Below are 24,735 nucleotides of genomic sequence, written 5' to 3' on the forward strand. Positions count from 1 at the left end.
GCGACGGAGGGTCGCGGCTCCGGCGGGCGGCTGTCGTCGGCGGCGAGTGCCAGGGGCGCGGCGGCGAGGCGGCGGAGCCGGCGACGTGCTCGGGCGGCGCGGGCGAGCCGGTGGAGGTGGGCGGCGGCGTGGGCCTCGGGGGCCGGCCACGGGCCTGGCGGCGGGGATGTGGGCGCACGCTCACGTGGAAGGCGATGATTGGACGTGGGGGCGGCGGCGGACGTGTCCGACCGGCGCGGATCTGAGGATTAGGGTTAGGGACGAGGGGAGACCCGGGATTTGGAATGGGGGTGTTTAAATAGGCATAGAGGGAGCTAGGAGAGTCCAAATGAGGTGCGGTTTTCGGCCACGCGATCGTGGTCGAACGCTCTAGATGATGGAGCAGAGTTTGGTGGGTATTCGGCCAAATTGGAGGGGTGTTGGGCTGCAACACACACGAGGCCTTTTTGGTCCCTCGGTTAACCGTTGGAGTATCAAACGAAGTCCAAATGATACGAAACTTGACAGGCGGTCTACCGGTAGTAAACCAAGGCCGCTTGGCAAGTCTCGGTCCAATCCAGAAATGTTTAATCCCCACACACGAAAGAAAGCTAGAAATGGCCACCGAAGGGGAATGAAGCGCCGGAATGCAAAACGGACAACGGGGAAAATGCTCGAATGCATGAGACGAACACGTATGCAAATGCAATGCACATGATGACATGATATGAGATGCATGACAACGACAACAACACACGGAGACAAAAACCCGACCCTGAGAAAATAAAATAACTTAACGCCGGAAACGGCAAGAGTTGGAGTACAAATTGGGAAAGTTACATCCGGGGTGTTACAACACTCCAGCACTACGAAAGGATCTCGTCCCGAGATCTAGGACTGAAAGAACGCCGGGTACTCAGAACGGAGGTGATCCTCGCGTTCCCAGGTAGCTTCACGGTCGGAATGGTGTGACCACTTGACTTTGAGGAATTTGATTGACTTGTTGCGAGTCTTGCATTTAGTCTCTTCAAGAATAGCAACTGGGTGCTCACGATAAGAGAGATCTTCTTGGAGCTCAATGTCCTCGAAGTTGACGGTGCGGTCAGGAGTCTTGAAGCACTTTCGAAGCTGAGAGACATGGAACACGTCATGAACATTTGCAAAGTTTGAAGGAAGCTCGAGTTGATAGGCGAGGTCGCCTCTCTTGCTGACAATCTTGAAAGGTCCCACGTATCTAGGGGCAAGCTTCCCTTTAACACCGAAGCGACGAGTACCTTTCATAGGAGAGACACGGAGGTAAACATGATCTCCGATCTCGAAAGCCAAATCACGGTGCTTACTATCATAGTAGCTCTTCTGGCGGGATTGGGCTGCTTTGAGGTTATCACGAATGACTTTGCACGTTTCTTCTGCCTCTGTGATTAAGTCGTTACCCAAAAGCTGACATTCACCGGTCTCGGACCAGTTGAGAGGGGTACGTCACTTCCTACCATACAGAATTTCAAAAGGGGCCTTGCCCGAACTTTCTTGAAAACTGTTGTTGTAGGAGAATTCAGCATAAGGAATACAATCCTCCCACTTCATGCCGAAGGAGATCACACAAGCCCTGAGCATATCTTCAAGAATCTGGTTGACACGCTCGACTTGACCGCTTGTTTGAGGATGGAAAGCTGTGCTAAAGCGGATGTTCGTGCCCATGGCCTTCTGAAAAGAATCCCAAAACTTCGAGGTAAAGATGCTCCCATAGTCTGAAGAGATCACTTGAGGAATACTGTGCAGAGAGACAATTCGAGAGGTATAGAGTTCCGCCAATTGAGCTGTAGTGATCGACTCTTTAATAGGCAGAAAATGAGCCACTTTGGTGAGTTTGTCGATGACAACGAATATAGCATCATTGCCATGCTTGGACTTTGGAAACCCAGTCACGAAGTCCATTTCAATGTGGTCAAACTTCCATTCTGGAATGGCAAGAGGTTGGAGGAGACCTGCTGGCCTTTGGTGTTCTGCCTTCACTCTTCTGCAGACATCACATTCATTCACGAATTGAGCGATCTCGCGCTTCATTCGAGTCCACCAATAAGCTTGCTTGAGGTCCTGATACATCTTTGTGCTCCCAGGGTGGATGGAGAGGAGAGAATTGTGAGCCTCGTTCATGATCACTTTACGGAGGTCACCTTTGGGCACAACAATATGATCCTCGAAGAAGAGAGTGTCCTTGTCATCAAGGCGGTAGCACTTGTACTTGGACTGACTCTTGGCGATCCCAATCTTCACCTTTTTCACCATAGCATCAAGAAGCTGGGCTTGGCGAATCTGGTCTTCTAAGGTAGGAGAGACTTGAAGGTTGGCAAGGAAACCTTGAGGAACAAATTGCAGATTAAGTTTGCGGAAAACTTCACAAAGCTCGGGTTGATAAGGCTTGAGAATCAGACTGTTGCAGTAAGCCTTTCTGCTCAAAGCGTCAGCAATCGCATTGGCCTTGCCTGGAGTGTACTCAATACTCGGATTATACTCTTGAATCATTTCGACCCAACGAGTTTGCCTGAGGTTGAGATTAGGCTGCGTGAAGATGTACTTGAGACTCTTATGATCAGTGAAAATGTCCACTTTTCTTCCCAATAGAAGATGTCTCCAAGTCAAAAGAGCATGCACAACTGCCGCCAACTCGAGATCATGAGTGGGGTAGTTCTTCTCATTAGGCTTCAACTGGCGAGATGTATAAGCAACAACTTTCTTCTCTTGCATCAATACTGTGCCAAGACCTTGGAGAGAGGCATCACAAAAGACCTCGTACGGCTTGGATTCATCAGGTGGAGTCAGAACTGGAGCAGTGATCAATTTCTCTTTCAAAGTGTTGAAAGCAATATCACACTCCGGAGACCAAACGTACTTGACGTGCTTCTGAAGGAGATTTGAGAGAGGCTTCGCAATCTTGGAAAAGTTTTCAACGAATCTTCGGCAATAGCTTGCGAGACCGAGAAAACTACGGAGTTGCTTCACGTTCTGAGGAGGTTCCCAATTCACAATTGCAGACACCTTCTCAGGATTCACGGCAATGCCCTTGGCAGAGATGATATGACCAAGATAAAGAACCTCATCAAGCCAAAATTCACACTTGGAGAACTTGGCGTAGAACTGATGTTCTCTGAGCTTATCAAGAACCAAACGCAAGTGTTTGGCATGATCTTCCTTGTTCTTGGAGAAAACCAGAATGTCGTCGAGATAGACCAAAATGAAGTCATTGGTGTAGGCGTTGAAGATGAAGTTCATCATTCGAGAGAACGTCGGAGGAGCGTTGGCGAGGCCAAAAGACATGATAGTGTATTCATATGAACCAAAGCTTGTTCTGAATGCTGTCTTGGGAATATCTTTTCACGAATGCGAATCTGGTGATAACCCATACGGAGATCAAGCTTGGAGAATACTTGGGCACCTTTGAGTTGTTCGAACAGCTCATTAATGTTGGGAAGTGGGTATTTGTTCTTGATGGTCTTCTTGTTCACTGGACGGTAATCAACACAAAGTCGGTCCGTTCCATCCTTCTTCTTCACAAAAAGAACACCACAACCCCACGGAGAAGAACTAGGCCGGATAAGACCCATTTTTTTCTTGCATATCGAGTTGCTTCTTCAGCTCTTTCAACTCTTCAGGTCCGAGCTTGTAAGGACGTTTGCACACAGGTTCCATACCAGGCTCAAGATTAATAACGAATTCAACAGGCCGGTGCGGAGGCATTCCTGGGAGCTCTTCTAGCAAGACGTCTTGGTATTCGCAAACGACTGGAATTTGAGAGATGGCATCCAATTCACCCTTCTCATTGAGAGAAAATAGACGAATGGTATCATCACGAGCGGCAAAGACAATTACATCCTCAGACGAATGAGTCAATTGAATCTGCCTGGTTGCACAATCAAGCTGAGCCTTGTGCTTAGAAAGCCAATCCATTCCGAGAATAAGATCAATATCCGAGTCACCGAGAACCGTTGGAGAAGCCAAGAACTTGTAGTCACCCAAAGTGATAGAAACATCCGGAACGATGGAGTTAGCCTGCATGCGCTTACCGGGAGAGACAACAGCTAAAGGACTAGGCAAAACTTGCGAAACCAATTCATGCCTATTTGTAAACGGTCTCGAGATGAAGCAATGCAATGCACTAGTGTCCAAAAGAACTTTTGCAGGAATATCATTAACAGGAAGGTTACCCATGATCACATCTGACGAGTCCTCTGCCTGTGCTGCATTCATCAAATTGACCTTGGCATGCTTGGGGTTATGCTTGACCACAGCTGTACTTGCCGATCTGACATGAGGAGGAGGAGGAAGACGCCTCTGGTTGAGACACTTGTTGGCATAGTGACCCTTATGTTGGCACTTGTTGCACGTGACCTCTGAAAGCGGACGGTGATACGGAGCACTCGATCTTGGAGCTTGAGACGAAGTCTTGTTCTGAAAGCCAGGGTTGGGTGGGTGGGAAGAACCACTGCCACCTTTACTCTTCTGCTGATACGGCTGACGGAACGGAGGAGGAGGAAGCCAATACTTCTGCTGCTTGGCCACTTGAGTAGAGGAAGAAGGAGTAACATCTCTGACTCGCTTCTTGGAAGCATCACACCTCAACTGAGCAGCCTCTTGCTTCAGTGCCATGTTGTAGAACTCATCGTATCTCAAGGGCTCGAAGAGAACAAGAGCTAGCTGAATATCTTCTCTGAGACCACCCCTGAACTGATATATCATGCTCTTCTCATCAGGGACGTCCTCCTTGGCAAAGCGGGCGAGCTTCTAGAACAACTTGTTGTAGTCATAGATAGACAAAGAGCCATGCTTCAGATTGCGGAATTCCTCACGCTTGCTTTCAACCATGCTCTGCGGAATATGATGAGCTCGGAAATCTCGACGGAAATCATCCCAAGTGATAACACGACCACCTCTGGAATCCTTGTACTGCTGGAACCATTCTGCAGCTTGATCTTTGAGTTGGAAGGAAGCGAACTTAACAAAGTCCTCAGGCCTGATGTTACTGCACTCGAAATGCTTACACAGATCCACAAGCCAATCGTCAGCATCGGTTGCCTCAACACAATTGCTGAAAGTCTTTGGCCCGTTTGCAAGGAACTGGTTGAGTGTAGCAAAGTGACTCTGATTGCTGCCTTGATTCCCATGACTGCCTTGATTGCGCTCTTGAAGAATTTGCATGATCAGCTGTGTGTTTGCATTGGTTGCGGCCATCACAGCTTGCCATGCCTCCGGAGGAGGTGGAGGTGGTGGCGGATCAGGATTCGGAGTCGTGCGCTTTGGAGGAGCCATCCTGAAGAGGTTGACCACCATTAGCACATTGACAGATAAATATTGAAGCTGAATCCACCGGAATGAAAATTGCAACATATAGTCTTCACATCCGAATCAAAATGAACGAATGCATTCCTCTTGAAATGGTCACATATCCATAAATTGAGAAGCCACGAATAATTAAGGTAGAGAAATAAATCAACAAGGTACGGATCAAGAACGAATAATCGGTAAGAAATCCCAATCTCAAACCAATATCCGTGGAAGAAGAACTAGAGCTACTAGAATTCCCACCTATGAAACTCTCGAACCTTTCCGGTTATGCAATCAGGTGTTGGCGATACAGGGGAAGCATAATATCTCACCCAAACTAGCAAATCCTACATCCACCTGTATCCATCCTTCAACACATAACCAAGAAACCTTCGGAAACCATCTACCTCAACCTTCGAAAAGCATCCGTTATACAAGTTATGGCGATACTCCCGAACTCCCGCCCCAGTACTGGGTGGCGTCGAGGTTATCTCACCAACGAACTGCATAAAAGAGATTTTCGTTGTCGGCGTACTAGACTCAGGTATTCCAGAACTGCAACGATAAAATTATGATGACAACACCTCAGAGCTCAACTCCCCGGGACACTTCCACTAAACCCCTGACAGGAGGCACCAAGACAATGTTCTCATCATAAAACCATCGGAACGATTCCAAGATACCCGCGTGATCCTAAATTTTTTTTAGTGAAATTTGAGAAGAGAAGAGTCAAAACTCTACGTCAGGATGCCTTACCAGAGAGATGAGGAGACTGGGAAGTAAAAAAGAATTCCTAATCTCTCCGATATATAATTCCTAAATGACTCAAAACATATTTCTAGACACAACTCGGCCGCTGAAACGATCAAGCAATGGGGCTCCTAAGGTCAGGGAAGGCTCTGATTAGCAACTTATAACACCCTCGATGCGACTATAGCTCCCACGTGTCGAGGCACGACTTAGAGACATAATCGCATTGAAGGCATATGTCACAAGTTAGGCAATCTTCACAACATCCCATGCAATATGATAACAAAAGGGGAGATAACATAGTTGGCTTACACTCGCCACATCAATCAAGTACATAAATAACATTACATCATCCAAACACTCATGGCCCAACTACGGCGCCAAAATAAAAGAGAACTCAACATGCGACACGGTCCCAATCACCCCCAACTGGGCACCACTACTGATCATCCGGAAAGGAAACATAGTAACGTTGAGAGTCTTCATCGAACTCCCACTTGAGCTCACACGCATCTCCTAGAGCGGAATCATCAGGCCCTGCATCTGGTGTAATAGTAATCTGTGAGCCACAGGGACTCAGCAATCTCGCACCCTCGCGATCAAGACTATTTGAGCTTATAGGAAAGGCAAGGTAAAATATAAGTGGAGCTGCAGCAACCGACTAGCAAGTATGGTGGCTAACTTATTCGCAAAAGAGAGCGAGAAGAGGAGGCAAAGCACGAGCGAGAAACTAGAGGACAACCTGCGCAGACATTACTCCAACACCGTGTCCACTTCCCGGACTCCGCCGAGAAGAGGCCATCACGGTAACACACTCAGTTGATTCATTTTAATTAATTAAGGTTCAAGTTATCTACAACCGGACATTAACAAATTCCCATCTGCCCATAACCGCGGGCACGGCTTTCGAAAGTTCAATCCCTGCAGGGGAGTCCCAACTTAGCCCATGACAAGCTCTCACGGTCAACGAAGGAATAGACCTCCTCCCAAGACATTCCGATCAGACTCGGTATCTCGGTAATTCAAGACGCTTCGACAGGTTAAAACAAGACCAGCAACACCGCCCGAATGTGCTGACAAATCCCGATAGGAGCTGCACATATCTCTTTCTCAGGGCACACTCGGATTGTCCTAGGTACGGGTAGGCCAGCCCAGAGTTGCCCCTGGTGGCCACCGGTACCTGACAGGTGGACCAACACTCAGAGGAGCACTGGCTCGGGGGGGGTTTAAAATAAAGATGACCCTTGAGTCTGCAGAATCCAAGGGAAAGAAAAGGCTAGGTGGCAAATGGTAAAACCAAGGTTGGGCATTGCTGGAAAAGCTTTAATCAAGGCGAAATATCAAGGGGTTCCCATTATAACCCAACCGCGTAAGGAACGCAAAATCCGGGAACATAACACCGATATGACGGAAACTAGGGCGGCAAGAGTGGAACAAAACACTAGGCGAGAGGCCGAGCCTTCCACCCTTTACCAAGTATATAGATGCATTAAGATAACATAGCAATATAATGATATCCCAACAAGTAAATAAATGTTCCAACAAGGAACGGTCTCCAATCTTCACCTGCAACTAGCAACGCTATAAGAGGGGCTGAGCAAAGCGGTAACATAGCCAATCAACGGTTTGCTAGGACAATGGTGGGTTAGAGGTTTGACATGGAAATTTAGGAGGATTTCAAGCAAGTGGTAGGCATCGTAGCAATGGCATAGCAAAAGAGCGAGCAAACTAGCATAGCAAAGATAGTAGTGATTTCGAGGGTATGATCATCTTGCCTGCACAGTTGTCAGAGTTGACTGGATCCTCGAAAGCAAACTCAACGGGCTCCTCGTTAGCGAACTCGTCTCCCGGCTCTACCCAAACAAGACAAACAAGCAATAAGGATACAATCAACCACGTGCAAACTCGATCAACACGATGCAAAGATGATATGCTATGCGGGATGCGATGCGGGATGCAAAATACAAGATATGACAGGAAATGCATGAACCTGGCCTCAACTTGGAATTCCAAGGGTGCCACTGGAAAGATGAGATGAAATCGCTTGAAAACGATATAAAGAACGCCGGAATCGGAGTTACGGTTTGGAAATGGCAAGCGATTCAAAAATGACACCGGTCTGCGATTTACAGCAAGTAGGCATCTAAATGCAACGAAATGAACATGCTACAGCCACCAAACATGACAACAAAATACATGGCAGGGATGCACACAAGATGTTTACCAAAAGTCTAGCACTGAGCTACGGCCAATTCATCCATTAACAGGTTCAAACAAGCATGGCAAAAAACGCAAATGGTAAAACAGATCTCAGACTTAGTGAAATTAACACTTGTCTGGAATTTCAGATCATATAGCCCTCTTCGGAGCAACAAAACAACATGCTACAGGACCTGAACATGACAAAGAAAGACATGGCATGGAGCTACTCAACAAGATTACCAAAAGCCCCTTAGTGACCTTGAGCCGAAAGGGATCACAAAATATAGTAACAAGCACACGAACATAGCAAAAACATAATCAGTTTTCAGACTTCGTGAAAACTGGGACATGCTGAAACATAACTCACGAAGGCATGTTTACGAGCTCGATGCACTCACCACGGTGCAAGTTATGGCAAGGCAAGCATACACCCATAAAGAAGGCACAAAATACAAGCTAGACATGGCAAGAACAATAGCATAGCATGCACGGATCAACTACAATAACATCGGCAAAATCGCAAACAAGTTGACGATCTGCCCAGATTCGCAACGAAGCAAAAGTAGAGCTTGATTGACTCAAGCTAGGGTGCTCCATAGTTGCAAACAAAGATATGGATGGATTTAGCACTACAATATTAACAAAACTCCCTTACTGATCATCCTCAAAAGAGGCACGGATCACTAGGAAACAACATGGACATATGGCATCATGAACTAAACAATCCCAGGACTTAGTGAAAATACTAAGTCCCTGAAAACAGAATTAGCAAGTGCACCACTTTGCAAGCTGGCACAAGTCACCACACACATACTAAAAATACATGGGTTGCACCTCTGGAAAGATGACAAAACCCTTAACAAAACACATGAAGAACTCACGGGCATATCATGCACACATTAATCATGGCAAAAAAGACAAAAGTGCTAAATGGAGTAGCAGATCTGACAATTAACTCAAGTAGCCCTCTTCTAACAGCATTTCGGGCATCAAGATGAACTTTAATGAAAATGATGCAATGGAATGAAATGATGTACTCTCTGAGATGAACATTTTGCTATGCTAAATGCCCAAATCGGAGCTACGGATGCAAAGTTACGGAGCCGCGAACAGGAGCATATGGATCAAGAATTTCGGGACTTAGTAAAAAAATCAACCTCTCCTAGGGTTTACTGTAGCTCCGATCCAGATCTGGATCGCACGGAGCCCGAGGTGGCGGCGGCACTGTAGCTGACGACGGCGGCGGGCGCGGGCGGAGCGGCCGGGCTCCTCATCGGCGACGAGGCGACGCGGCCGGGGCGGCGCAAGGCGAGACGAGCGGCGGGAGGCGGCGACGGCGGGTCGCGGCTCCGGCGGGCGGGATGTTTAAATAGGCACAGAGGGAGCTAGGAGAGTCCAAATGAGGTGCGGTTTTCGGCCACACGTTCGTGGTCGAACACTCTAGATGATGGAGCAGAGTTTGGTGGGTTTTGGGCCAAATTGGAGGGGTGTTGGGCTGCAACACACACGAGGCCTTTTTGGTCCCTCGGTTAACCGTTGGAGTATCAAACGAAGTCCAAATGATACGAAACTTGACAGGCGGTCTACCGGTAGTAAACCAAGGCCGCTTGGCAAGTCTCGGTCCAATCCGGAAATGTTTAATCCCCACACATGAAAGAAAGATAGAAATGGCCATCGGAGGGGAACGAAGCGCCGGAATGCAAAACGGACAACGGGGGAAATGCTCGAATGCATGAGACGAACACGTATGCAAATGCAATGCACATGATGACATGATATGAGATGCATCACAACGACAACAACACACGGAGACAAAAACCCGAACCCGAGAAAATAAAATAACTTAACGCCGGAAACGGCAAGAGTTGGAGTACAAATTGGGAAAGTTACATCCGGGGTGTTACAAAGATACAAGATTGAAGACTTCGTCCCGTGTCCGGATGGGACTTTCCTTGGCGTGGAAGGCAAGCTTGGCGATGCAGATATTCAAGATCTCCTACCATTGTAACCGACTCCAGGATACGGCACAACGGAGACACAGGCGCAGACATGCAGTAGGGACCCGTCCTAAAGGATTCTTTTTAGATTAAGACCCTGCGTAAACCTTTTTTACTGTCTCTTGTTGCTACACATCCCCTGGTTTTTTTCTTTCTGACATAACCAAGGAGGAGGCTGGCGTCTTGGCATGTGGCCACGTCAGAATTTTTGCACGTACCTGGACACTAGGGTTTTTTTTTAATAAAGAGTGTTGTTTCGCCCGCACTCATAAAGACCGAACACCTTAGGGAGTGTTCGGCGTCGCGAGTTTTGGCATTATATGCATCAGCTCCGAATCATGTCTTTGGTCAAATGTTGGGTTTCCCGGCTCCTGAGTTCGGCTACCTTACGTTCCGCTCTATCGGCTAAGGTAGCACCAGGAGAACTACTGCGATTGTGCCCCCGGTTCGGCCGGGCGAGCACCTCAGTAGAGAAAGCCGAAAACTGACTGTCATGATGTAGCATGAGACTGGTCAGCCACTCGATGACCTATCGGAATCTATCGGATTCCTCCGCTTTAACGAAGGGCCGCTTCCCGGTCAGGCACATACGCGCCCCCAATTCGGACGAGCGCAGTTGCCACCAAGGAGCTACCTAAAGAATCTCATTGTCAAACTCCTATGGCTAAGTGAAAGTGTTAAAGCATTATAGTCCGGTTGCCTGGCCCGCTGCGCTATCACCTCCTTTGTAGGACCAAGACGTTGGGTTAAGTGTGAAAATGCGTCTTCTGCGAGCACCCCCGCACTATGTGCGTGGGGGCTGAAGCCAACGACTGCCATCTTTTAGATTTTGTATATATCTTAAAACGGCCACACAGGAGGTGTTCCCAAAACTTGAAGGCACAAGTATAAAAAGGCTACTACAATTTATCAAAATATTACTTTATAATTACATATGCTATCTTAACATAGCATCCTTCGAGCACTGCATCTCTATTACACGAGCGCCTTCAAGGACTTCCTGAAAATAGTGCTCGGAGGGTACTCGGCTTTCGTCCGAGTCTCGGCACGCAACAACGGTGGTCTCCATCCCTGCCCAGTATGTTTTGACATGGGCAAGAGCCATCCGTGCGCCCTCTATGCATGCTGACCTATTCATCACATCAATACGCGGCACCGCGTCAAGGAATTGTTGCACCAAGCTGAAATAACTCTTCGGCTCCGATCTCCCTAGCCACAGATGACCCATGACGTACTTCATGGCAAGTCCGGACAACCTATTCAGTTTGGCCCATTGAGCCAAACGATCCTCTACTGCCAGTGGACGCTCTGGATTGTGGAACTGTGACCAGAAAAGCTTTTCCACTTCGCGATCTTTTAGATCTCAAAAGTGTTCGGTCGCATCAGCAGCGCTTGCGGCTAAATCCAGATAGGTGTCCTCCACACTCCACATCCGGTCCAACGGAGCAAACTTTGGATCACAAAACTTCCTCCGCAGCATAAAGGGCTTTCCAGCTGCAATCTGTTCGGCCTGACGCAGCTCCTCCTTCGCAGCTCTCGTCGCAGAGCGAGCGTCCTTGGCATCGGCAACGGCCTTCTCTAAGTCCGTCTGTCTCGCCCGGTCTTCTTTCTCAAGAAGTTTGCAACGGTCTGCAGCGCTCTTTAACTTCTCGGCCATCTCGGCCATCTCTTCTTTGCTTTGGCAGTGAGCAGCCTGTTCGGCTCTCAGCTCTTCAAGGGCCTTCTCGGCAGCCGCATCGCTTTTTCTGGGTTGCTCCTTAGCTCGGGCAAGTTCTGCCCTAAGATTCTCCACGGCGGTCGTACCATCTGCATCAAGCACACACATTGTAAGACACTGGCATGAAGCTCCTCTTACCTGATGCCACCCGAAGAATTACATACCTTGAGCCTCATCAAGCCGCTTGTTGACAAGCGCGATGTCGGCATCTGCCATGTCCAGTTGCCGCTTTAGTTCGGCCACATCATAAGCTCGGCTTGATTCCGGACACCTCGCCACCTACATTCAAAGGCGACATCTTAGACCTGGGATTATGATCCTCTACGTGCCGTCATTTCTTGACAACGCGTTGAGTCTCAGGGGCTACTATCTACACAGGGCGCATCTTACTTATGCGCAACTGACAAAAGTGTACATTATCCAACGTACCTCAAAACCCGTCAGTAAACTTTTGACGGCCTCATGCAATCCGCTTTCTGCGGATGAAATCCTTTCAATCACCGTGCCCATCAATGCACGGTGCTCTTCTGAGAAAGAAGCTCGCCCTAGCAGAATCTTTAGCTCCTCCGACCATGCACCAAACGGTGCCGGACTCGTCCTACAACCTCCATCGAAGGCAGGACGCGGAGAACCTTGGGGGCCATATGGCTACCTTCCACCCCTGCCGGATTCGGAGTAACCCTCCGCGACGACACCTCAGGGTCGCCCGCCTCGCTAGGCGGTACGGCAGGGGGAGGCGTTCCACTCTCCATCATCTCCGGAAGAAGATCCCCCGAAGACGAGCTCTGCTGAGAAGGGCTGAGGTCCGAGCTACAAGGTAAAATTTCGGTTAATCTTCTCAGATAAAAAGTAAGTATTTCTCTCATCCCTCTAAAGGAAAATCTTTTTCTACTTACAGCTCGCTGGAGGGCTGATCCCTTTGGGGCATAGTTCGGCCGAGGATCTCCCCGGCGCCGGACCCTCTGACGAGAACTTCTTCCCCCGCTTTGAGGCCATGGCCTCCGAGTCTTCATAGGCGGCCCTCTTCTTCCCCCTAGGAGAGGAATTGTCGGTTCCTCCCTTCGGAGTGGCCTCCTTCAAGGAGGCCATAGTTTCCTTGTCCTCCCCCTCACTTCCCTCCAAAGGCACGACCTTCAACATCCTGGCTAGCACGGGATCTGGCCTGGTCTCAGGAAGGGGAGCTGGACACCTGATCAGTTTCGCCTTCATTACCCACTCCTGTTTAAAAGGACAGCTCTTTTAAGAGCGAGCCTATGACAATTTTACGGATAGAGAGTCGGGGCACAAGGTTACTTACTTGAGTATCCGTGCGATTGCAGCTTAAACTTGCGTCCTCGGTCAAATCCGGACACAATGCTTGTGATCCGAAGAACATTTTATACATCTCCATGGGCGTTGCGCCCATAAAATGCTGGAGAGCTCGTGGTCCCTCCGGATTAAACTCCCACAGACGAAGGGAGCGACGTTTGCCGAGCAATGTTCGGCGAATCAGCATGACCTGCGTCACCTTGACCAGGTTGCGGTCTCCTTCTAAGAGATCGCTAATGCGGCCCTGCAACAGGGGCACATCTTTGGATAACCCCCAATCTAATCCTTTGTTGACCCATGACGCTAGCCGTGGTGGGGGACCCGAGCGAAAGGCAGGAGGCGCCACCCACTTGGCGCTCCTGGGAGCGGTGATATAGAACCACTCTCATTGCCACAAGCCGAGCTCCTCTTGAAAGGAGCCCTCGGGCCATGGAGCATCGACATTCTTACTTATGACCGCACCTCCGCACTCTGCATGCCATCCCTCGATCATCTTCGGCTCCACTCCGAAAGTCTTGAGCCATAATGCGAAGTGAGGAGTAACACGAAGGAACGCTTCACACACAATGATGAATGAGGAAATGTGGAGGATGGACTCCGGAGCTAAGTCATGAAATTCCAGCCCGTAATAAAATAGCAGCCCCCTCACGAAGGGATCCATCGGGAAGCCTAACCCCCGAAGGAAGTGAGACATGAACACTACGCTCTCAGCGGGCTGGGGACTGGGAATAGCCTGCCTTTGAGCAGGCAACCTATGCGAAATTTCGGCGGTCAAGAACTTAGCCTCTCTCAACTTTAGCACATCCTCCTCCGTGACGGAGGAGGGCATCCATCGGCCTTGAAGGTCGGAACCGGACATTGTCGAAGGTCCGAAGCGCCTGGAATCTGGAGCCTAGGGTGTTGGAACTCGAGGCGGTGGGCGAACTCGTTTGAAGATTGGGGAAAAGGAGTAAGGCCCTGGTCTCTTTATAAGAGGTTGAATACCAGGAGCCCTCCCCGTAACCGTTTGGGACTCGCCTTTAATCGAGAAAACATGCTAACGGGCACGATTGGGTTACCCACGTCCGTATTGATGAGAATCCCGTAAAATGGGGGTACACGATCTCTGCTTTGACAAGACGTGCCAAGGAAACCGCCTCGCAAAACATGCTGAGGTGGAAAAGTAAAAACGATTCGAGTAAAGGACTTGGCCGTAGTGTGATGACGCGCTGCGGAATACGTCGGCAGATTTGATTTGTGTCGATATTATTCTCTCTATGGCAATATGTGGAAACTTATTTTGCAGAACCGAACACTACTCTTGGTGTTTACAATCTTCTATGAAGGACTTGGAGGAGGAACCCGCCTTGCAATGCCGAAGACAATTTGCGCGCCAGACTCGTCGTCATTGAAGCCTGGTTCAGGGGCTATTGAGGGAGTCCTGGATTAGGGGGTGTTCGGGTAGCCAGACTATACCTTCGGCCGGACTCCTGGACTATGAAGATACAAGATTGAAGACTTCGTCCCGTGTCCGGATGGGACTTTCCTTGGCGTGGAAGGCAAGCTTGGCGATGCGGATATTCAAGATCTCCTACCATTGTAACCGACTCTATGTAACCCTAACCCTATCCGTTGTCTATATAAACCGGAGGGTTGTAGTCCATAGGCAATCAACTCCATACACAACAATCATACCATAGGCTAGCTTCTAGGGTTTAGCCTCCTTGATCTCGTGGTAGATCTACTCTTGTACTACCCATATCATCAATATTAATCAAGCAGGAGTAGGGTATTACCTCCATCGAGAGGGCCCGAACCTGGGTAAAAAACATCGTGTCCCTTGTCTCCTCTTACCATCCGGCCTTGACGCACAGTTCGGGACCCCCTACCCGAGAACCGCCGGTTTTGACACCGACATTGGTGCTTTCATTGAGAGTTCCTATGTGTCGTCGCCTTTAGGCCCGATGGCTCCTTTGATCATCAACAACGATGCAGTCCAGGGTGAGACTTTGCTCCCCGGACAGATCTTTGTCTTTGGCGGCTTCGCTCTGCGGGCCAATTCGCTCGGCCACCTGGAGCAGATCGAAAGCTACGCCCCTGGCCATCAGGTTAGGTTTGAAAGCCTAAACTACACGGCTGACATCCACGTGGACTTGATCTTCGACGGATTCGAGCCACAGCCAAGCGCGCCGCACTATCTCGAGGGGCATGATCTAGCTCTACCCCCGGACAGTGTCCTGCAGGCCGCACACGCATCGGTTCCGACCCCTAACTCGGAGCCTATTGCGCCAAGCGAGGATGAGCGGTTGGACGTCACCTCGGGGGCTGCGATCCCGAAAGTGATCGAGCCGAACGCTAGCCCCGCACTCTGCACGACCCGTGACTCCGAGGATCCGGACTCCTCCCCGGACTCCGAACCCCCCGCGGCCCTGCCAATCGAATTCGATCGGGCGCCGATAATGGAGTTCACTACCACAGACATCTTTCAGCATTCACCTTTTGGCGACATCCTGAACTCTCTCAAGTCTCTCTCCTTAACAGGAGAGCCCTGGCCGAACTACGGTCAGCGAGGATGGGATACGGACGATGAAGAAATTCAAAGCCCACCCACCACCCACTTGGTAGCCACTGTCGACAATTTAAACGACGTGCTCAACTTCGACTCCGGAGACATCGACAGCATGGATGACGATGCAGGAGATACCGATGAACCAACACCCATAGGGCATTGGACAACCATCTCATCTCACGACGTGTACATGGTGGATACCCCTAAAGGAAGCGACAACAAGGAAAAAGGGGATGGGACGGGAGATCGACCCCCTGAAAAGCAATCAAAGTGTCGGCGTAAACGCCGACCCAAGCCCCGCCTCGACAAAAACCCAGCCATAGAGCAGGACGAGCCGGTAGACGACGAGCAGGCCTTAGAGCAACCGTCCGAACAGGACAACACGGATAGAGAAACTGAACATCCCTCCTCCGGCGAAAATGGCATTCCGGATGACCTCATGCCGAATAAACCTATGGAGCAGAAGAATCTCCACGAGAGGCTCGTTGCAACTGCACGCAGCCTAAAAAAGCAGAAGCGGAGGCTAAAAACAGCGGAAGATGCACTCGAGCATGTTTCTTCGGATCAGGAGGCTTTACATAAATTGCTATGATTGCCAAGATAAGTTCGGCGACAGTCGCCGCACTAAAAGCTATCCGAAAAGAAAGCTACTGCCTGAATTCGACGAAGAGGCCCTAGAGCCCTTGCTCAAAAAATGAAAAAACCACACGGTCGGATAGACGACCCAATAAAGCGCAAGTGGCGCCGCACCTAAATCGGCATGCGACCCACTTAAGGATTCGCATCATGGCCCAATCAGGTCCATTTATGGGCCAAAAAGCAAGCTCTCGTAAGCAACGCTATGAAGCCATCATCAGAATCCGGCACACCCAAATACAGGGGCGCCGCACACCCCCTATGTTTCACTGATGAGGTCTTGGACTATGAATTCCCAGAGGGATTCAAACCCATAAACATAGAGGCATATGATGGAACAACAGACCCTGGAGTCTGGATCGAGGATTATATCGTCCACATACACATGGCTAGAGGAGATGATCTCCACGCCATAAAATATCTACCCCTTAAGCTTAAAGGGCCAGCCCGGCATTAGCTTAAAAGCCTTCCCGAAAACACAATTGGAAGCTGGGAAGAGCTCGAGGATGCTTTCCGAGCAAACTTTCAAGGGACCTATGTCCGCCCTCCGGACGCAGACGATCTTAGTCACATAACTCAACAACCCGGAGAATCAGCTCGGCAGTTCTGGAATAGATTCCACACTAAAAAGGATCAGATAGTCGACTGTCCGGACGCCGAAGCCTTAGCAGCTTTCAGGCATAACGTCCGAGACGAATGGCTCGCCAGACACCTCGGCCAAGAAAAGCCAAGAACAATGGCCGCACTAACAAGCCTCATGACCCGCTTTTGTGCAGGGGAGGACAGCTGGTTGGCAAGGTGCAGCCCCAGCGACCCAAGTACATCCAAAACTAGGGATGGAAATGGAAAACCGCGATGCAACAAGGACCGTCGCTGGACTAAGGACAAAAGTCCGAAGAGCACGGCAGTCAATGCCGGATTCAAAGGCTCACGACAAAATCAGGAAAAATCGCCCCCCAGGATAACAGGGACGATCCATCCAACTTAAGTAGAATCCTGGACAGGATATATCAGATATACAGTACTCTCGGGAAGCCTGTTAATCATACCCACAGAGACTGTTGGGTTTTCAAGCAATCCGGCACTCAATGCCGAACACAAGGGGCTCGACACACCAAGCGAAGACGAGGACGAACCCCAACAGCAGAGCACCAGGAAACAAAAGAACTTCCCACAAGAAGTAAAAACAGTGAACTCACTTCACATAACAAAACGTGCGGCGCCCGTAAAGGTACGCACCACACGGCCCATCCCCAAAGGATCCTGCCACTGGTTGTCAAAACCGATCAGCTAGATTATTCTAGGAATATCAAGAATGTAGGCTGGACTGCCTTGATACTCGACCCAATAATTGGCGGGCTCCAGTTTTCAAATGTCCTTATGGACGACGGCAGCGGACTAAACCTGATATATCAGGATACAATATAGCACATGGGGATAAACCCAGCAAGAATCCGCCGCAGCAAAACCTCCTTTCAAGCGGTAATACCTGGTCCGGACACCCATTGTATGGGTTTTCTCCGGCTCGAAGTCATATTCGGCTCTGCCAATATCCTCCGCCGCGAAAAGCTGACCTTCCATATCGTCCTATTCTCAAGTCGCTATCAAGCACTACTGGGACGCGAAGCTTTCGCTCGCTTTAACGCAATACCGCATTATGCATCTCTTACACTTAAGATGCCTGGTCCACGAGGCATCATCTCTTTAAATGGGAAGCACTAAAGTGCGCCTCCCCAAGCGGAGGACAGTGCGGCCGCTTTGATAGCCCCACAGCAAAACGGCCTCACCGGCCAGAAAACTTCGAAATAGGTCATTCAAGACCACGAACGCGGATAGACGAGTTTGGTGCAAAATCATCATTGATGCAGGCCTAGAAGCCATATACCGCCGCACTAGGGGCTCCATGCATATACAATAAAAGACAATAAAGCTCAATCTTATATATCTTACTTTATACTTTGCTCATTTTAAACTTTTTCAACACGACCCGTTTTCAACTCAGTTCCTCTCTTTTACAGAAGAACGTCGTGCGACGCCCGTCCAGGATACGGCACAACGGAGACACAGGCGCAGACATGCAGTAGGGACCCGTCCTAAAGGATTCTTTTTAGATTAAGACCCTGCGTAAACCTTTTTTACTGTCTCTTGTTGCTACACATCCCCTATTTTTTTTCTTTCTGACATAACCAAGGAGGAGGCTGGCGTCTTGGCATGTGGCCACGTCAGAATTTTTGCACGTACCTGGACACTAGGGGCTTTTTTAATAAAGAGTGTTGTTTCGCCCGCACTCATAAAGACCGAACACCTTAGAGAGTGTTCGGCGTCGCGAGTTTTGGCATTATATGCATCAGCTCCGAATCATGTCTTTGGTCAAATGTTGGGTTGCCCGGCTCCTGAGTTCGGCTACCTTACGTTCCGCTCTATCGGCTAAGGTAGCACCAGGAGAACTACTGCGATTGTGCCCCCGGTTCGGCCGGGCGAGCACCTCAGTAGAGAAAGCCGAAAACTGACTGTCATGATGTAGCGTGAGACTGGTCAGCCACTCGATGACCTATCGGAATCTATCGGATTCCTCCGCTTTAACGAAGGGCCGCTTCCCGGTCAGGCACATACGCGCCCCGAATTCGGACGAGCGCAGTTGCCACCAAGGAGCTACCTAAAGAATCTCATTGTCAAACTCCTATGGCTAAGTGAAAGTGTTAAAGCATTATAGTCCGGTTGCCTGGCCCGCTGCGCTACCACCTCCTTTGTAGGACCAAGACGTTGGGTTAAGTGTGAAAATGCGTCTTCTGCGAGCACCCCCGCACTATGTGCGTGGGGGCTGAAGCCAACGACTGCCATCTTTCAGATTTTGTATATATCTTAAAACGGCCGCACAGGAAGTGTTCCCAATACTTGAAGGCACAAGTATAAAAAGGCCACTACAATTTATCAAAATATTACTTTATAATTACATATGCTATCTTAACATAGCATCCTTCGAGCACTGCGTCTCTATTACACGAGCGCCTTCAAGGACTTCCTGAAAATAGTGCTCGGAGGGTACTCGGCTTTCGTCTGAGTCTCGGGACGCAACAACGGTGGTATCCATCCCTGCCCAGTATGTTTTGACACGGTCAAGAGCCATCCGTGCGCCCTCTATGCATGCTGACCTCTTCATCGCATCAATACGCGGCACCGCGTCAAGGAATTGCTGCACCAAGCTGAAATAACTCTTCGGCTCCGATCTCCCTGGCCATAGATGACCCATGACGTACTTCATGGCGAGTCCGGACAACCTATTCAGTTTGGCCCATTGAGCCAAACGATCGTCTACTGCCAGTGGACGCTCTGGATTGTGGAACTGTGACCAGAAAAGCTTTTCCACTTCACGATATTTAGATCTCGAAAGTGTTCGGTCGCATCAGCAGCACATGTGGCCAAATCCAGATAGGTGTCCTCCACACTCCACATCCGGTCCAACGGAGCAAACTTTGGATCACAAAACTTCCTCCGCAGCATAAAGGGCTTTCCAGCTGCAATCTGTTCGGCCTGACGCAGCTCCTCCTTCGCAGCTCTCGTCGCAGAGCGAGCGTCCTTGGCATTGGCAACGGCCTTCTCTATGTCCGTCTGTCTTGCCCGGTCTTCTTTCTCAAGAAGTTTGCAACGGTCTGCAGCGCTCTTTAACTTCTCTGCGGATGAAATCCTTTCAATCACCGTGCCCATCAATGCACGGTGCTCTTCTGAGATAGAAGCTCGCCCCAGCAGAATCTTTAGCTCCTCCGACCGCGCACCAAACGGTGCCGGACTCGTCCTACGACCTCCATCGAAGGCAGGACGCGGAGAACCTTGGGGGCCATATGGCTACCTTCCACCCCTGCCGGATTCGGAGTAACCCTCCGCGACGACACCTCAGGGTCGCCCGCCTCGCTAGGCGGTACGGCAGGGGGAGGCGTTCCACTCTCCATCATCTCCGGAAGAAGATCCCCTGAAGATGAGCTCTGCTGAGAAGGGCTGAGGTCCGAGCTACAAGGTAAAATTTTGGTTAATCTTCTCAGATAAAAAGTAAGTATTTCTCTCATCCCTCTCAGGAAAATCTTTTTCTACTTACGGCTCGCTGGAGGGCTGATCCCTTTGGGGCATAGTTCGGCCGAGGATCTCCCCGGCGCCGGACCCTCTAACGAGAACTTCTTCCCCCGCTTTGAGGCCATGGTCTCCGGGTCGTCAGAGGCGGCCCTCTTCTTCCCCCTAGGAGAGGAATTGTCGGTTCCTCCCTTCGGAGCAGCCTCCTTCAAGGAGGCCATAGTTTCCTTGTCCTCCCCCTTACTTCCCTCCAAAGGCATGACCTTCAACATCCTAGATAGCATGGGATTTGGCCTGGTCTCAGGAAGGGGAGCTGGACACCTGATCAGCTTCGCCTTCGCTACCCACTCCTGTTTAAAAGGACAGCTCTTTTAAGAGCGAGTCTATGACAATTTTACGGATAGCGAGTCCAGGCACAAGGTTACTTACTTGAGTATCCGTGCGATTGCAGCTTTAACCTGCGTCCTCGGTCAAATCCGGACACATTGCTTGTGATCCGAAGAACATTTTATACATCTCCATGGGCGTTGCGCCCATAAAATGCTGGAGAGCTCGTGGTCCCTCTGGATTAAACTCCCACAGATGAAGGGAGCGACGTTTGCCGAGCAATGTTCGGCGAATCAGCATGACCTGCGTCACCTTGACCAGGTTGATGTCTGCTTCTAAGAGATCCCTAATGCGGCCCTGCAACAGGGGCACATCTTTGGATAACCCTCAATCTAATCCTTTGTTGACCCATGACGCTAGCCGTGGTGGGGGACCCGAGCGAAAGGCAGGAGGCACCACCCACTTGGCGCTCCTGGGAGCGGTGATATAGAACCACTCTCGTTGCCACAAGCCGAGCTCCTCTTGAAAGGAGCCCTCGGGCCATGGAGCATCGGCATTCTTACTTATGACCGCACCTCCGCACTCTGCGTGCCGTCCCTCGATCATCTTCGGCTCCACTCCGAAAGTCTTGAGCCATAATCCGAAGTGAGGAGTAACATGAAGGAACTCTTCGCACACAATGATGAATGAGGAAATGTGGAGGATGGACTCCGGAGCTAAGTCATGAAATTCCAGCCCGTAATAGAACAGCAGCCCCCTCACGAATGGATCCATCGGGAAGCCTAACCCCCGAAGGAAGTGAGACATGAACACTACGCTCTCACCAGGCTGGGGACTGGGAATAGCCTGCCTTTGAGCAGGCAACCTATGCGAAATTTCGGCGGTCAAGAACTTAGCCTCTCTCAACTTTAGCACATCCTCCTCCGTGACGGAGGAGGGCATCCATCAGCCTTGAAGGTCAGAACCGGACATTGTCGAAGGTCCGAAGCGCCTGGAATCTGGAGCCTAGGGTGTTGGAAGTCAAGGCGGTGGGCGAACTCGTTTGAAGATTGGGGAAAAGGAGTAAGGCCCTGGTCTCTTTATAAGAGGTTGAATACCAGGAGCCCTCCCCGTAACCGTTTGGGACTCGCCTTTAATCGAGAAAACATGCTAACGGGCACGATTGGGTTACCCACGTCCGTATTGATGAGAATCCCGTAAAAGGGGGGTACACGATCTCTGCTTTGACAAGACGTGCCAAGGAAACCGCCTCGCAAAACATGCTGAGGTGGAAAAGTAAAAACGATTCGAGTAAAGGACTTGGCCGTAGTGTGATGACGCGCTGCGGAATACGTCGGCAGATTTGATTTGTGTCGATATTATTCTCTCTATGGCAATATGTGGAAACTTATTTTGCAGAACCGAACACTACTCTTGGTGTTTACAATCTTCTATGAAGGACTTGGAGGAGGAACCCGCCTTGCAATGCCGAAGACAATTTGCGCGCCAGACTCGTCGTCATTGAAGCCTGGTTCAGGGGCTATTGAGGGAGTCCTGGATTAGGGGGTGTTCGGGTAGCCAGACTATACCTTCGGCCGGACTCCTGGACTATGAAGATACAAGATTGAAGACTTCGTCCCGTGTCCGGATGGGACTTTCCTTGGCGTGGAAGGCAAGCTTGGCGATGCGGATATTCAAGATCTCCTACCATTGTAACCAACTCTATGTAACCCTAACCCTATTCGGTGTCTATATAAACCGGAGGGTTGTAGTCCGTAGGCAATCAACTCCATACACAACAATCATACCATAGGCTAGCTTCTGGGGTTTAGCCTCCTTGATCTCGTGGTAGATCTACTCTTGTACTACCCATATCATCAATATTAATCAAGCAGGAGTAGGGTATTACCTTCATCGAGAGGGCCCGAACCTGGGTAAAAAACATCGTGTCCCTTGTCTCCTGTTACCATCCGGCCTTGACGCACAGTTCGGGACCCCCTACCCGAGATCCGCCGGTTTTGACACCGACAATGATCAACATTGGTTTGAGTTGCATGTTTTATTATTGGTGCTGTCCTATGGTGCTCTCCGTGTTGCGCAAGCATGAGGGATCCCCGCTGTAGGGTTTGCAATATGTTCATGATTTGCTTATGGTGGGTGGCGTGAGTGACAGAAGCATATACCCGAGTAAGTAGGTTGTTTGTGTATGGGATAAAGAGGACTTGATGCTTTAATGCTATGGTTGGGTTTTACCTTAATGAATGTTAGTAGTTGTGGATGCTTGCTAATAGTTCCAATCATAAGTGCATATGATCCAAGTAGAGAAAGTATGTTAGCTTATGCCTCTCCCTCAAATAAAATTGCAATAATGATTACCGATCTAGTTATCGATTGCCTAGGGACAAATAACTTTCTCGTAACAAAAAGCTCTCTACTAAAACTAACTTAGTTGTGTCTTCATCTAAGCAGCCCCTAATTTTTATTTACGCGCTTTTTATTATCTTGCAAATCTATCCAAAAACACCTACAAAGTACTTCTAGTTTCATAATTGTTCTAGGTAAAGTGAATGTCAAGCGTGTGTAGAGTTGTATCGGTGGTCTATAGAACTTGAGGGAATATTTGTTCTACCTTTAGCTCCTCGTTGGGTTCGACACACTTACTTATCGAAAACTGTTTCGATCCCCTATACTTGTGGGTTATCAAGAACTTTTTCTGGCACCGTTGCTGGGGAGCCATAGCGTGGGGTGAATATTCTCGTGTGTGCTTGTTTGCTTTATCATTAAGTAATTTTTATTTACTGTTCTTAGTTTTTTTCTATCTTTAGTTATGGGTAGGAAACGCAAAATACCAAAAAAATTAGTTGTACCTACTGAACCAATGGTTGAAGAACCACTCAAAATCTATCACACTCCTGAAGCTTATTACTTGGATCATCTTCGATTCCTATGTGTGATGTCTACTACACAACCTTCTTCTTGTAGACGTTGTTGGGCCTCCAAGTGCAGAGGTTTGTAGGACAGTAGAAAATTTCCCTCAAGTGGATGACATGAGGATTATCAGTCCGTAGGAGGCGTAGGATGAAGATGGTCTCTCTCAAGCAACCCTGCAACCAAATAACAAAGAGTCTCTTGTGTCCCCAACACACCCAATACAATGGTAAATTGGGTAGGTGCACTAGTTCGGCGAAGAGATGGTGATACAAGTGGTATATGGATAGTATATAATGGTTTTTGTAATCTGAAAATATAAAAACAGAAAGGTAACTAATGATAAAAGTGAGCACAAACGGTATTGCAATGCTAGGAAACAAGGCCTAGGGTTCATACTTTCACTAGTGCAAGTTCTCTCAACAATAATAACATAATTGGATCACATAACTATCCCTCAACATGCAACAAAGAGTCACTCCAAAGTCACTAATAGAGGAGAACAAACGAAGAGATTATGGTAGGGTACGAAACCACATCAAAGTTATTCTTTCCAATCAATCCGTTGGGCTATTCCTATAAGTGTCACAAACAGCCCTAGAATTCGTACTAGAATAACACCTTAAGACACAAATCAACCAAAACCCTAATGTCACCTAGATACTCCAATGTCACCTCAAGTATCCGTGGGTATGATTATACGATATGCATCACACAATCTCAGATTCATCTATTCGACCAACACAAAAGTACTTCAAAGAGTGCCCCAAAGTTTCTACCGGAGAGTCAAGACGAAAACGTGTGCCAACCCCTATGCATAGATTCCCAAGGTCATGGAACCTGCAAGTTGATCAACAAAACATACATCAAGTGGATCAATAGAATACCCCATTGTCACCAAGGGTATCCCACGCAAGACATACATCAAGTGTTCTCAAATCCTTAAAGACTCAATCCGATAAGATAACTTCAAAGGGAAGACT

Source organism: Triticum urartu, chromosome 6A (assembly GCF_056163025.1).
Source record: "Triticum urartu cultivar PI428250 chromosome 6A, HENAU_Tu73, whole genome shotgun sequence".
Lineage (NCBI taxonomy): Eukaryota > Viridiplantae > Streptophyta > Magnoliopsida > Poales > Poaceae > Triticum > Triticum urartu.